The 12,296-nt window shown below is 38.9% G+C and overlaps 1 long non-coding RNA gene across 1 annotated transcript in view; it reads left to right on the forward strand.

Annotated features, from left to right (window-relative positions):
• Positions 1-12,296, forward strand: part of LOC115353077 — a 145,172-nt gene that overhangs the window by 108,067 nt on the left and 24,809 nt on the right. Inside the window, exon 3 of the long non-coding RNA XR_005930847.1 lies at positions 877-1,005. This is a non-coding gene — a long non-coding RNA (uncharacterized LOC115353077). The remainder of the gene's footprint in view (positions 1-876; positions 1,006-12,296) is intronic.

Consider the following 12,296-nt stretch of genomic DNA (forward strand, 5'->3'; position numbering starts at 1 on the left):
CCTAGCTTTATATGTCAAAGGATCTACTGGTAAGAATGAAACCTATGCTGTCATTTAAGTGGCCTAATCAGATTGTGCCTTCTGGCTTGGAAATATTGCAGTGGTTTGCTTTTTGAGGAGATTTTTTCCTTTTGCTTTTTGTCTTTTTTTTTTTTTTTTCTCTTTGCTGAAAAGCTCTTGAAACAACTATTAAATAAAGGCAAACAGCTGACAGTCCTTTTCTTCCATCAAAGCATGGAAAAATGTAGCCATTTGCCTTTCTGTGAATTGCAAGGGAAAGAGGGAAAAGCTATGCTAAATATCTGAGGAATGATGAAGTAAGGCAAGCTGTGCACTCTGATTTTCTGTATCAGCTGCATAACTCATCCATCACTATTACAGTTTGCAGCTGGGGATATTTCAGGGCTCTGACATGAACTGAAGTGGGAGATGGAAACATCCTGGTGAGTTGTCTGGCTAGTGTAGTTATGAGGCCTCTGCTGTTACTTCATGTTGTAAGTGGTTCTCTGTTGCTGTTAAGAAAACTAGTATAGTTTTAAACAAAAAGCTTGAGTGACTTCTGACTCTTGGAAAGGTCTAGGCTGATGACCTGTAGTTCAAATTTTGGTTAAGTTTGGTTTTTAAAAGTTCTTGGAAGTGGCATGTAGACTGCAACCTTCTTTGTGTTTTTCTAACCATTTTCTTCAGCCCACACGCAGAGAAGAACCTGTAAGTAGAACCTGAATTTGAGAAGAAAGGGATGATGCGTTATTGTATCTGCTGCTTTGACTCTTTTTTTTTTTTTTTTTTTCCTGCCTCCTTTTCTTCCCCAAGTCCTTCCTCTTTGCTTAGTGCCCTGCCCTGCCTGAACATTTAACTTTCACTTTTGAATTCCAGCCTCTCCTAGTTTTAACAGTCCCTATGTCCTGGCAGTTCTCCCTACCGTCAGCCTTCCGGATACTGTCAGAAGAAGAGTCCAGGTGTTGTCAGCTCTGGGATCTAGGAAGTGGTGTGGCCATAACAGAGGTAAGTGAGCCCCATCTCTCCTGGGAAAAGTGGAATGACTGAGATGCGGCGACGTCCTTCCAAGCCACTAGTGTGCAGAAGCTTCATTGCAATGCAATAGCAGTGTTTAGGATATATGATGTATGGTTTTAGTTGAGAGAGATAGCCTAAACTGAAAGAGTTCTTGGAAACCTTTCAAGCTAAGTTTTGAATTTCAGGGTTTTAGAAAAGTTCATAAATTCCTTCCCTAAAATTCAGAGATTTAACATTTTAGTTACAGTTTGCATAGTATATATTAAGTTTTGGTAGCTGTGTTTTACTGAGAAATCTGCTGTGCTGCTTTTTCAGGGAACCCTTCTATCCCTACGCTACTGTAAATAATTGCTGTCTGTACCAGACTTCTCTGCTGGGTTTTCTCATGACTTTCAAAGGATTCTGAGTAGGCTTCAGTGCAGTAACTTCATGATCTATGGGAGAAGCTCTTTCCAGCATAACAGGATCCTACTTTACTTGTAGGACTGACATACCTTTAACACTCCTGGGTTTTTTCTTAACCTTTTGAATACGAGAAAGGATAGTTGATGTAGCTTTTGTCAATTTAAATATAGGAAGTGTTTATTGGGATGGCCTCACTGTACTGGCCTAGTGGAAAAGAATTTTCTTTCTGTCTTGAACATAAGGTATGTGCTGTACTAAATAACCTGTACGTGTACTGAGTGGTTTGTTACCTTTCAACCAAGCCTCCTGTTCAGCCTAGCACTTGCATTACCAAGACTATCAGCTTTCCCTTTTCCCAGGCCTTGCAGCTTAACCAGAGAACAGACTGTTTTCCAAGGGTGTAAGTTCTTGAATTTGTCATAGCTACTAGGGATAAACTATCTTTCCCATAAAGACACAGAGGGAAGCAGGTCAGCGTAATTACTTGTGTCCCATGGTTAGGATCCTTGGAGCGGGCTAAGCTGAAGGAAGGACCTGAGGGCTTAGAAGCCTCACAGAAGGTCAGGTGGCAAACTTGACGATGAACCGTGTTTTCTCTTTGCATGATACTACTTTCCCTTGACCAGGGAAGCCCATTTCATTTTAGACATTTTGTTTTTCTGTCTGTTCTGTCAGTGTAAGAACAATGTTCCTTTTTTAGAAAGTTTTTAGTTTTATATTTCTTGGCAAAGATTTGAGGTTAGGTTTACAAAAACAATGAGCTGCTCAGTTTTTACGATAGTTATAAATATAGGATTGACTATTCATAAATCTAAATAAGGCTGTAAAATACAACCTGATTGTAAAATAAAGAATGGAAGGGATTTTTTAGTTTAAGCATATGGTCTTTGTTTCATGTGTGCTTACATCCCCTACTCCATAAAACAGCTCAGCTGAGCCATTGTAAATGATTCAGGTCAACAATTCCACCCTTTTGCATTAGGTACCCTCCGTGTGACACACTGCGAAAAGCTACCTACTTGGCAGTTACTGGGGAGCAGTATGCTCATGCGGAAGGCCCCAGTTTGGATTTAATGACTGTTGACAGAAGGCATTATTAATACTTTTTTAAAGTTTGCTGATAGTTAATGCATGCCAGCAGGTTAAGATGCCTAGATCCTGATGCAGCCACAGTATGGGAGGTTGGAGGACTGCTCACTGCTCTGTGGTGACACCTCGTTGTGTGACTCCGAGGGTAGGGGCTAGGTCTCCGATAGCAAATGCTTCTGTGTTCACTGTTAAGGTTTTGAATGTTAAGTTTGGTACTGGTGACAGAGCTATATCCTCCTCCAGTGTACTGCAGATTACTGGGAATACAAGTCATTTGTAATGAAGTCTAAACTTAGGGCTTCATCCTTCTCCCACAGGCCTGAGATGGGGGTTCTGTTGCCTTCTACTATACCCAAAACACTGTTTTCTCTAGCAAAAAATGTGATATAATGGAATTTATTTCCTTCAGAATTTGGCATGTGACATCTTACATGCAGTGGCTTGTCACCTCTCAAATGCAAGATTTAATGCATTGCAATGTTTTTTAATGCTTTTAGAGTATATCATATTATAGAGATTGGTAGCCAGTCTAGACTTAAAGTTACAAATTGCTTTTATTCATTATAAAGTTCCATTTCATTGTTTTGTGCTCCTGCCCTGAAATACTAGTATGCTTTTAAAAATAGTCTAAACTTGCCTGATGAACTGCACCCTGATTATTCCAGTAGCTGCATATAAAGCAGCTTCACAGCCAGGGTGAGAAGAGTCTTTCAAGCCTGCAGCAGTTCTCACTAAATCTGGCTGCTTACAAAAGAAAATTGAGATTGTGAACTGCATACCCAGTTGCATCTGTGTAACTTTTTACTGTTGTTATTTCATTCCTGTCAAAGCTGTCTTGTGGTCCTGTGACAACGCATCCTCGGCAAAAGGCCAGCGTGGCGAGCCTGCACTTCTTGGCAGACAGACTGTGTTGCGTTCCCAGCTTAACACAGAGGGATGTATGCAACAAAATTCTTATCTGAGAACAGTGACGGCTTTTGTCTCAACCCTTAAGACACCTACATCCCAAGAGAAGATAGGGTGTGGACAGGGTGCAGACTCCTCTGGGTAAGCATAAGACAGTGGGGGATGTTCATTCTCTACAGAGAGGCCTGAATTATACCTTATAGTGGTTATGTCCTCAACCTATAGCCAACACTGAGCTTTCAGATTCAGGCTCCCTCTGACTTGCAGTCACCCTGATTCTGAGGGTCTGGGATTTTCTAACATATGGTGGCACAGTCACAAGAGGATATATGAAGTTTTATCTGTGACCTGGTGGTCCGAGCTTTCTTTTTGTGAATCCGGGTGTTAAATTTCCCTGTTTTGAGGGTACTGTGCTCAAGTCCTCCATCTGCTGGTGGGTGTCCTATGGCCCACATCATTTTTGTAAGCGGTGTCTGCCTTTGGGGCCATATTGCAAGGGAAGGGATTTGACCTGTTGCTGCAGGTCTTGGGCACAGAAAAGGTTTTGGGTGCGTGAGCGTACATGGCATACGTGAGCACATGACTTGGGGTTACAAGAGATTTTGCATGTCAAGCAGCCAATTAAAAATGTGAAGCAGGCTGAGCAATCCCCTGACCTCCCTTGCCACGTGCTTTTTGCTGTAAATTTCTTTCCAAGGCACATGAGGCATGACTGTTTTTTTGCTCTGGGATTCAGTTGTTTCAAAGGCATGGTGATACTCAGTATAGCTAATGCTAAGTCCCTCATCTTTCTCTATTTTGTATCTTAGAACTGACAATACTGGCACATTTTTCTAATGCATACCTTTCCTCATATCTAGAAAATGTGTTTTTCTCTTTCATGGAAATATGTATTACACTTTGAGGAGATATTCTGCGTATATTCCCAATCATGCCATGACAGACTAAAGCAAATATCACTCAGCTGGAAAATCACTAAAGTTGGGCAGTTTCTTTTTGTCTGGAAAGCACCTGCTATTTTACGTACACCCCGTAAAAATGATTTTACTAACCATTAATTTACTGCTGCTATAAAACATTTAAACTTACTCCCTTTCACATAGATGTGCAGCACCAGCCCTTGGTTACAGGTGAACACCAGGTAATACCTACAGTAATTATAAATTGTCTCTAAGCCCCAGAATTGGTTCTTTTACCTTTCCCTGCAGTTTCCTCCTGCTCTGCAATGCCCACCCACATATTCATACATGCATTTCAGGAGCTCAGCTGCAGTATCTGGGCTAATACCTGGGTTTTTTTATATGCACACATACACACACACACACAGACTAATTAATATCTTGATGAAGAAATGCTTAACAGTTAAAAATGTGGTTTAGATTATGTAGCTTTCTGTTTCATATGAGTGTGTTTCATCCACATCAGAATGGGCAAAGTTTTCAGGCTCTTCTATAGGCAGGTAAATTTGGAGTTTATAGTTACTGAATTAATTTAAAAAGAAATACTGTTGTATGGTAATGAAAAAAGATGTCACAAATTTGCAATGATCTAAAAAGGTTGTGGTGTTGGACTCAAATGGCCTAAGATGAAGATGGTGAGAATCCCTGACCCATCCCCAAAACTGGAACTCATCAGCACCACTGAAACAATTTGGCAGCAAACTCTTGCTCTCAGGTCACTTCCCAGCCTTTTACAGCTGTGTGCTCTCTTCATCCAAACCCATGAAAAAGACCTGTAATTCATTGGCAACCTTGTTAAATTATTTACATGTGTTACTTGGAGCATTTGAAAGGTAATTTTAAAGACATGCTATTAGCGTAGGTAATGATATAATCCATAATGCCTAGTATTTCCCATTGTAAAATTTTGCACTCAGTTCTCTGTAATTTTTTGCTAAGCTTTAACAGTTCGAATGGAAATTTTCCATTTTGGATATGTCTCAAGCGGACCTGGGGGTGGGGAAATGGTCTAAAACTTCTTTGATGAAGACTAAACGATTTCGAAGAACAAAGGAGACGATATCTTCTCCTTAAAGTTTAGCAGCCTTGTACTATGAAGAAGTGGCTTGATGTTTAATAGGAGGCTGCCTTCGTATTAAGTATTCTCTTGCTCATCTAGGGAGGGTAAAAATCTCAACTTGGTTAAGAAATAAGGTCTTTAAAAATACTATGAAAACTGTAACCGAATCAAGAGCAGTCTTGCAAAAGTTAAGTGATAATGTTTCATATCCACAACATAGTTCACCTGACTTTGAACTACTACGCTGTATGAAATACAATGGGAATATGAGCACGGAGAGTTAACTGGTGCTTCCAGTGTTGATATGGCTGTACCTTGTCTTTTCCTCTGGATGGTGGGGATAAGTCTACTTCAAGGTATGGATACAAATTAATTTTCATGAGCCACTGGTGTTTTAGTAACAATATTGTAGAATGTATCCTGTACTAGAAAAAAAAAAAATCATACTGTACAGTAAATAGAGTTCTGGGCAGTGCATTGAGGGGCAAGAAAAAGGCAAAATGTTGAGTAACTGCTCTATAAAGGAATACTGGTCACCCATGGCTGGTCTGGTGAGCATCCTGTGGAAAAAACACAGTCAATGGATGTAATGCAGTGCAGTACAGTACCATATATAGATGTGTGTGTAGGAAAACATAGGATAAAGAAGATTAAGATCAAATTTGCAACCACACTGCCAAATTAAAATATTTTTTGCATATGTGTATACATATGTATGCTGCAGAAGTATAGGCAAATATTGTATCAAAGAGGAAAATTCCAGTCAGAGAGTGGAATATTTTTTTTTTAAAAAGCCATGTTAATGCCATTTAAATTTGTCTCTAAAATTATTAACTGTGTTAAACTCAGAACAAAATTCAACTGCAGGTTTATTTTCTTGTGGAAATAAAATATGAACAAATGTTATAGCTGCTGGTAAGGCCTGAATTTCAATCAATTTCCAAATGGTCCTAGGACAGATGCTTCTAATAATGGCGAAGCGAGTGTTCCATTAATTATAACACAAACTTGTGCCCTCAGTAGACAGCCAGTGTTCAAAATATTCCCACTGCTTTACACTGTCATGCATGCATACTAATCGTTAACATTCATTAGCAATCTTTATTATAAGCAGGGTTCTGCTTTGGCCATGAGAGACCTGAGCTCCTATCCCTGGAATTTCTCTGCCGTTCGATATTTATTCCAAGCCTAAATTTAACATTTCTTTTTTTGGTGAAAATTCATTTTAATGTAACAACCAAGCTGATAACAGTAACCAAGAATGTGTCTGATTTTAGAGCCAGAGTTTTGTCAATGTTTGTGCTGGAAGCAAGCTTCTGTTACTCTGGTTTATGCATTACTGATCTTTGTTTTTCTTTTGTGGCTGGAATATAAAGTTCATGAATTGGTACGGTTTGGGAACACCTGAGTCTTTTCGATTTTTGAGAGCGCAACATCTTAAATCAAAAAGTTTTTTGATTTCCATTGCTAATAACTCATCTAGAAATTTTAGTTTTATCTTGTACTTTCAGGTTAAATTAATAAACATTTATTAATGTTGCTTTGATCTTTTGTGGGAGTTATTTTTAGCAAGTAAAAGGAATTGTAAAATGTTATTATCATCTTAGAGGCAACAGTGCATATTCTTTTACTGAATATTTATTTTCCTTGGTATTTTGGTTGTCTTGTAACATTGCTCAGCATTCAGTGTTTCAGTAATACAGTGTAACATCCGACAAAGCTGGAACAGGACTAAAAAGCTCTAATGTACTGATTTTATTGTTTACCTACCTAAGTATGCATGCTAAATGTAGCAAACCTTATTTATATTTTTGTACAGACTTGAAAATTGGAGTTCTCAATAGGCAGCCCAAGAGTTGTGGTAACACATGATAAAACATGGAATGTACCAGTCTGTAGGACAGGGAGAAGCTGTATGTCTCACTATATCAACCTTTGCAGCAGTGGAAAAACTGGCAATTTGGGGTCCTAGTTGTGTCATCAGGTTGGAGAGGACTCTTCAAAGTGTTTAAATGCTTCTCCACTTTGTAAATCAGAATTTTCAACCAAAACCTAGACAGCATATTTTGGGTACCTTGTCTCCCGCCTGGGCATTTTTGAAACACCTGCATGTCTGATAAGATTTCAGACAATGTGTTAAGGTTTTACAATTTCTACATAAAGAAGAGGTGAAGAATAGAAGAAGGAACTATGCTACAACTTGGAAACTAAACAGATAGTAAAATGTTTCCATTACAGATTTTTGCCCATATCAAACTGTTTTACAGGATAATTGCAATACAGACAAGTTATTTGAACCCAGCTTTGTTAGAGAAGGATAAGAAATAGAGATATCAAAAATCTCAAATGAACCTTTCCTATTGTGGCTGGAGCTACTGGTTCCTTTACCTACTCATGGCTCTGGAATAACCCAGGAAAGGAGTATGAAACCCCATACAGAGTAAGAGATAGGATTTGCATTATTTAGGTTAAAAATATTTCTTTTGCTTGTTTTTTACCCAATTCCAGTTGCATATGTTTGTTTGTTTTGTTGTACAAACTGCTCTTCCAATACCTGTTTTTGTTTATCTTTACCTCCCTACTCTCCCTTTTTCACTTGTTTGTTTCTCTTGCTTCACCTCTGGTTGTCATAGCCCCTTGCTTAACTCTTCCTCATCTCTGTCTTTCTCTAGTGCAGAATGTGCTCATATAGTCTCTTCAATAAGAAACTAAAAGTAAATGTTTATGTAGTATAATCTATAGGACCTATTTATTTCTTACTAAGTGAAGGAGTTACGCATATAAATCTGTAACTGATATGAATAACCGCTGTTACGCAACTGCATGTCTCTTACAGAGAGCACCAGTTTTCCAGCCAGGTTCTCCTTTACAGCTCTTATTCAGATGACTCTTGATATGCACAGTAAGATATGGCTCTGGTGCTTTTCTTGGCCTAAGTAAATAGAGTTGTATGAAACACAAAGCAGTATTCCTTTTCAGGGCCTGTGATGAGTCAGGAAGCATGAATTTTATTGCTTACTGAAATTTGGAATTCTTGTCAGTAAGTCCCTGGTCTGCTTTGATTTGTGTGATAAAATGGAAGGATACTAAGCGTGCTTCCTGGTTTATTGTTTGAACAGCCAGTGCTTTTTTGTAAAGACATGGCAAAAATAGCTTGTCTAATCTCATCATTATCAAGACAAGGAAAATGAATGCCACCGTTGTCTGTTCTGCAGCTCCTGCTCAGAATTAAGTTTCTGTTGGAATTTCCTGGTTCCTGAATTCAATTTTAGGTGGAGCTCTCAAAATTAAATGGATTTTAAAGGTACCAGGATGTGGTGTGTCCAAAACTAATGAAGAATTGCCATCAACAGTAGTGCAGATACCTTGGGAGACAGGTGTCACAGGTCACTGCGAAACATGGGGTATTTTGAGGGTAACAGAACACTGCCAACTAGCTGGGTAAGGAGAACATGGAATTTTACATTAGGTTAATGCTTGCTGGTACTTGCTGGGTTTGGCTGGAAAAGGGAGATGTGGGGAAATGCGTCTCTAAGATTCTGGCAAGAGCCACATGGAATTGGTTAATGGGAGCGTGCAGATCCTTACCTTAGGCAGTGATGATCAGTTAAAACTCAAATTGTCAGTGAAAAGGACATGTATTCAGTATGTGGGTACTCACAGCTGGCAATAGGATGTGTGTAGCATAGAAATGTTTTTTCAAAACTAGGTACAAAAGGTAGAGAGCGATTAGAGCAACATATTAAAAATAGAGGCTTATCTTCTTGTTGTCTTAGCTTCACTCAATGTTCCCTCAAGACTCTTCTTAGTGCTTTAACTCAATACCTCTTTTCAGCAGGAGAGATCAGGTCTTTGAACAAAGCTGGTGTTTGATGTCGGGTGTCATCAGTGGAGACCGATGCCCTCATTGCAATGTCCCTGATATTATGCCCATAGGTTTTTCTGCTATTAGACTGATGTCCCTTCATCTCCCCCCAGTTTGTTGGCATGTTCCTTATCTGTGCTATTTTCTACTTTGCTGCTGCTGCCACTAATTTTGGTCTAGTTCCATGACAGCTAACCAGCTGTAACCATGTAGTCATGCACACTGTAATCACAAAAAGGATGTTTTGTTCTCCACAGTAGCTGGCTGGAATTGGGGTGTCTCTATTTCTTAGCTAGCAGAAACATTTTTTTCTCTTCCATTTTATTGCTGCGGATCTGAGATTCCCACGCTGTGCTATAACCTTGTCATGAAATTCTACAAAGGAGTAGTTTCTGGTTCAGGATATTCATAGACCTTCGTTGCACTGAAAGTTCACAAAAGACTAGGTCAAGTAATAAAACTGTACATCGTAGATATGAGTCTGCATTAGACTTACAGTTTTGCCTAATCCCATCCTTACCTTTTGCTTCTGATTTTTTTTTTTTGTCTAACAGTCCAGGAAAAATGACATGTTAAGAGTTTAAAGTTTAGTGGGTTGCTAATGCCTAGCTTCCTGTTACTCAGCTGGGGCTTTTTTGGAAATGTTGTAGTTTTAATATACTTTGACAAATCTCTTTCAAAACTTCTTACATTTATAAACAGTGATGAGATGAATACTGTTTGGTGTCTTCTGGGAATGTGATTGGTGTCTGAATGAAAAAGGGAGAATTGAGAAAAGTTTCAAGTAGGAGACTATTATCTGCCTTGAATACAGTCTTCCACCACTGCTCTGTAATACATAATTTGATATTAAAAAGTGAAATGCTAGACTGAATATAACATGCACTAAAGAACAAAAAATTACCTATGGGGTGAGGACATAGTAGACACTTCAATGAAAGGTTTCATGCTTTGTTGAATATTTGTTTGGGGTTTTTTTCTGAAATCAGTTACAATTGAACTAAGCCTACTATATTTAGATCAAGTGTAGCAAAACACACAGTCAGTATGTGTGTATTAACACATACCTGTCCCACACTGTCTTAAGGCATGGAAGAAAGGACATGTGCTTCTGAAAACAGCAGGTATGGGTTAAGAACCTAGTGCATACTTCTTTAGGGAAAATACCCTCCAACTTAATATGACTTCTGTTGTTTAACATATACGTTGGCTTTTTGCCTTTCTTTAACATAGGTAACGAGAGTGAAAGAGTCTATATCTTCTCTGCTCAAGCATTCGCTTTCTTGTCCCCTGAGCACCATTTGCAGTAGGCTGATAGACCATGATAGTCACTTTTGGCTGATAATTAAAATGAAGTTATCAAAATAAAAAACTTCTTGAATCATAAATATTCGTAGTTGTATTTGGAAAAAAGAAAATTTGGGAAAGAGGAGATAGATCTAAAGGAATTTGAGAGCTTCTTAGGAATCAACTGTTTAATAGTATTGATTTATAAATTCTCTTTCAATTTTCCCACAGTAATAACGTGTTTTTATACAAGGAAAGAGGCTGCTGGGGGTGGGGGCAGAGAGATGGTACCCTAGTGAAAGCATACATAAAATTCAGTTGCTGTTGTTTGGAGAGAATGAATCAGTGAAGTATCTTAGTGCACACTATGCAATTTGATGTCATGTGATACCTGAACTTTCACATTTAAAAAGAAATAGAATTATTTTTTCCTAGTATTCTTTGTGCTATTCTGAGAAGCAGTAAACCTGATGCCTGGACAGGTTTATTGGATTGGTTGAAGCCAAGAGAAGGTTGATGGTCAACTCTGATGAGCCTGTCCAGGGTGCAGCTGGAGGGATTAGCAGCATGCCAGCAGTAACTTCTGAGAATGGAAATGCTTAACATATCCAAGATGGGATTTTGTTACATTTCTACAGCACTGTTGAATGGCATCTTGCGTTTCATGACACAGCTGTAAAAAGTACAACATGGCCCCAATAGTGCTGCGTGAAAGGGCAACTTCACCTGTGCTCCACTCAGCCTCTCGTCCGACTGGAATGACCAGCTCATGGAAGAGGATTTAAAGTACATGTTTCCCACTTGTATGTCCTCAGAGAATCCATAAAAAGGAGAAAGTTATTCAGAGGCACTCAAATACTGGCAAGATCATTACAATTTTCCTTTTTTTCTGTGTTCTGCAGTTCCCCACAAACGTCAGAGATGGGCACAAGAATCAGTGCAAGGGTTCAGCGGGTTGTCAGCAAATGCGTTTTGGTACTTGTCTTAAATGATGCTGATCTCAGTATATTAAAAAAGAAATCAACCCTGCTGCTTCCTTCCAATAAAAGGAAGAACGTAGGGGGCATGCACATTCTGTGCGGTTCTTCTGCTAATTAGTGGTTTGAAGGAAAAGTACATGAAAAGCTCCCCACTGAGCTTACTGAATTTTATATAACAGCCTTATTATCTGGTATTAGTGTTAAATGTCCATTTTCTCTCATGCCCCCATACTGGTAGATGAAAACTTACTGTTTGGGCTTCTTATGTTGTTGGCTTGATTGTACATAGTGCTAAGGGAAGACAAAAATCCTTTTTAAATGAGCTCAGAGCAAGAAAAATCTGTTCCAGTTGGAAAAGTGCTTGGGACTATTTTGGAATGTGTTGTTGTGGCTTTAGCAATAGTTAAGCAAAACTACTGTGTAATATTTTAGCTGCCTATGGGACTCTTCAAAAAGCAAAACCCATGATGTAATTTCTCCCATCTTCCCTGCTGTTTTGGGGGAGGGAAGAGGGAAGGTATGGTGTGGAATTATGAGAACAGTCTCCAAGATAGACTTTTGTTAGGGCTACAGCTTGAGGGTACTTGAGAGTTTCTTTGCTTTGATAAATAAGTCTATTGCTTTGTCTGCAACTTTTCAGATGCTTTATGTTGCCCATATATTTACATAGATTTTGATGTTTATATGTACGGGGGCTGGCTGCTTTAAATGTTTAAATTGTTACGAAG

This window comes from Aquila chrysaetos, chromosome 18 (genome assembly GCF_900496995.4).
Source record: "Aquila chrysaetos chrysaetos chromosome 18, bAquChr1.4, whole genome shotgun sequence".
NCBI lineage: Eukaryota > Metazoa > Chordata > Aves > Accipitriformes > Accipitridae > Aquila > Aquila chrysaetos.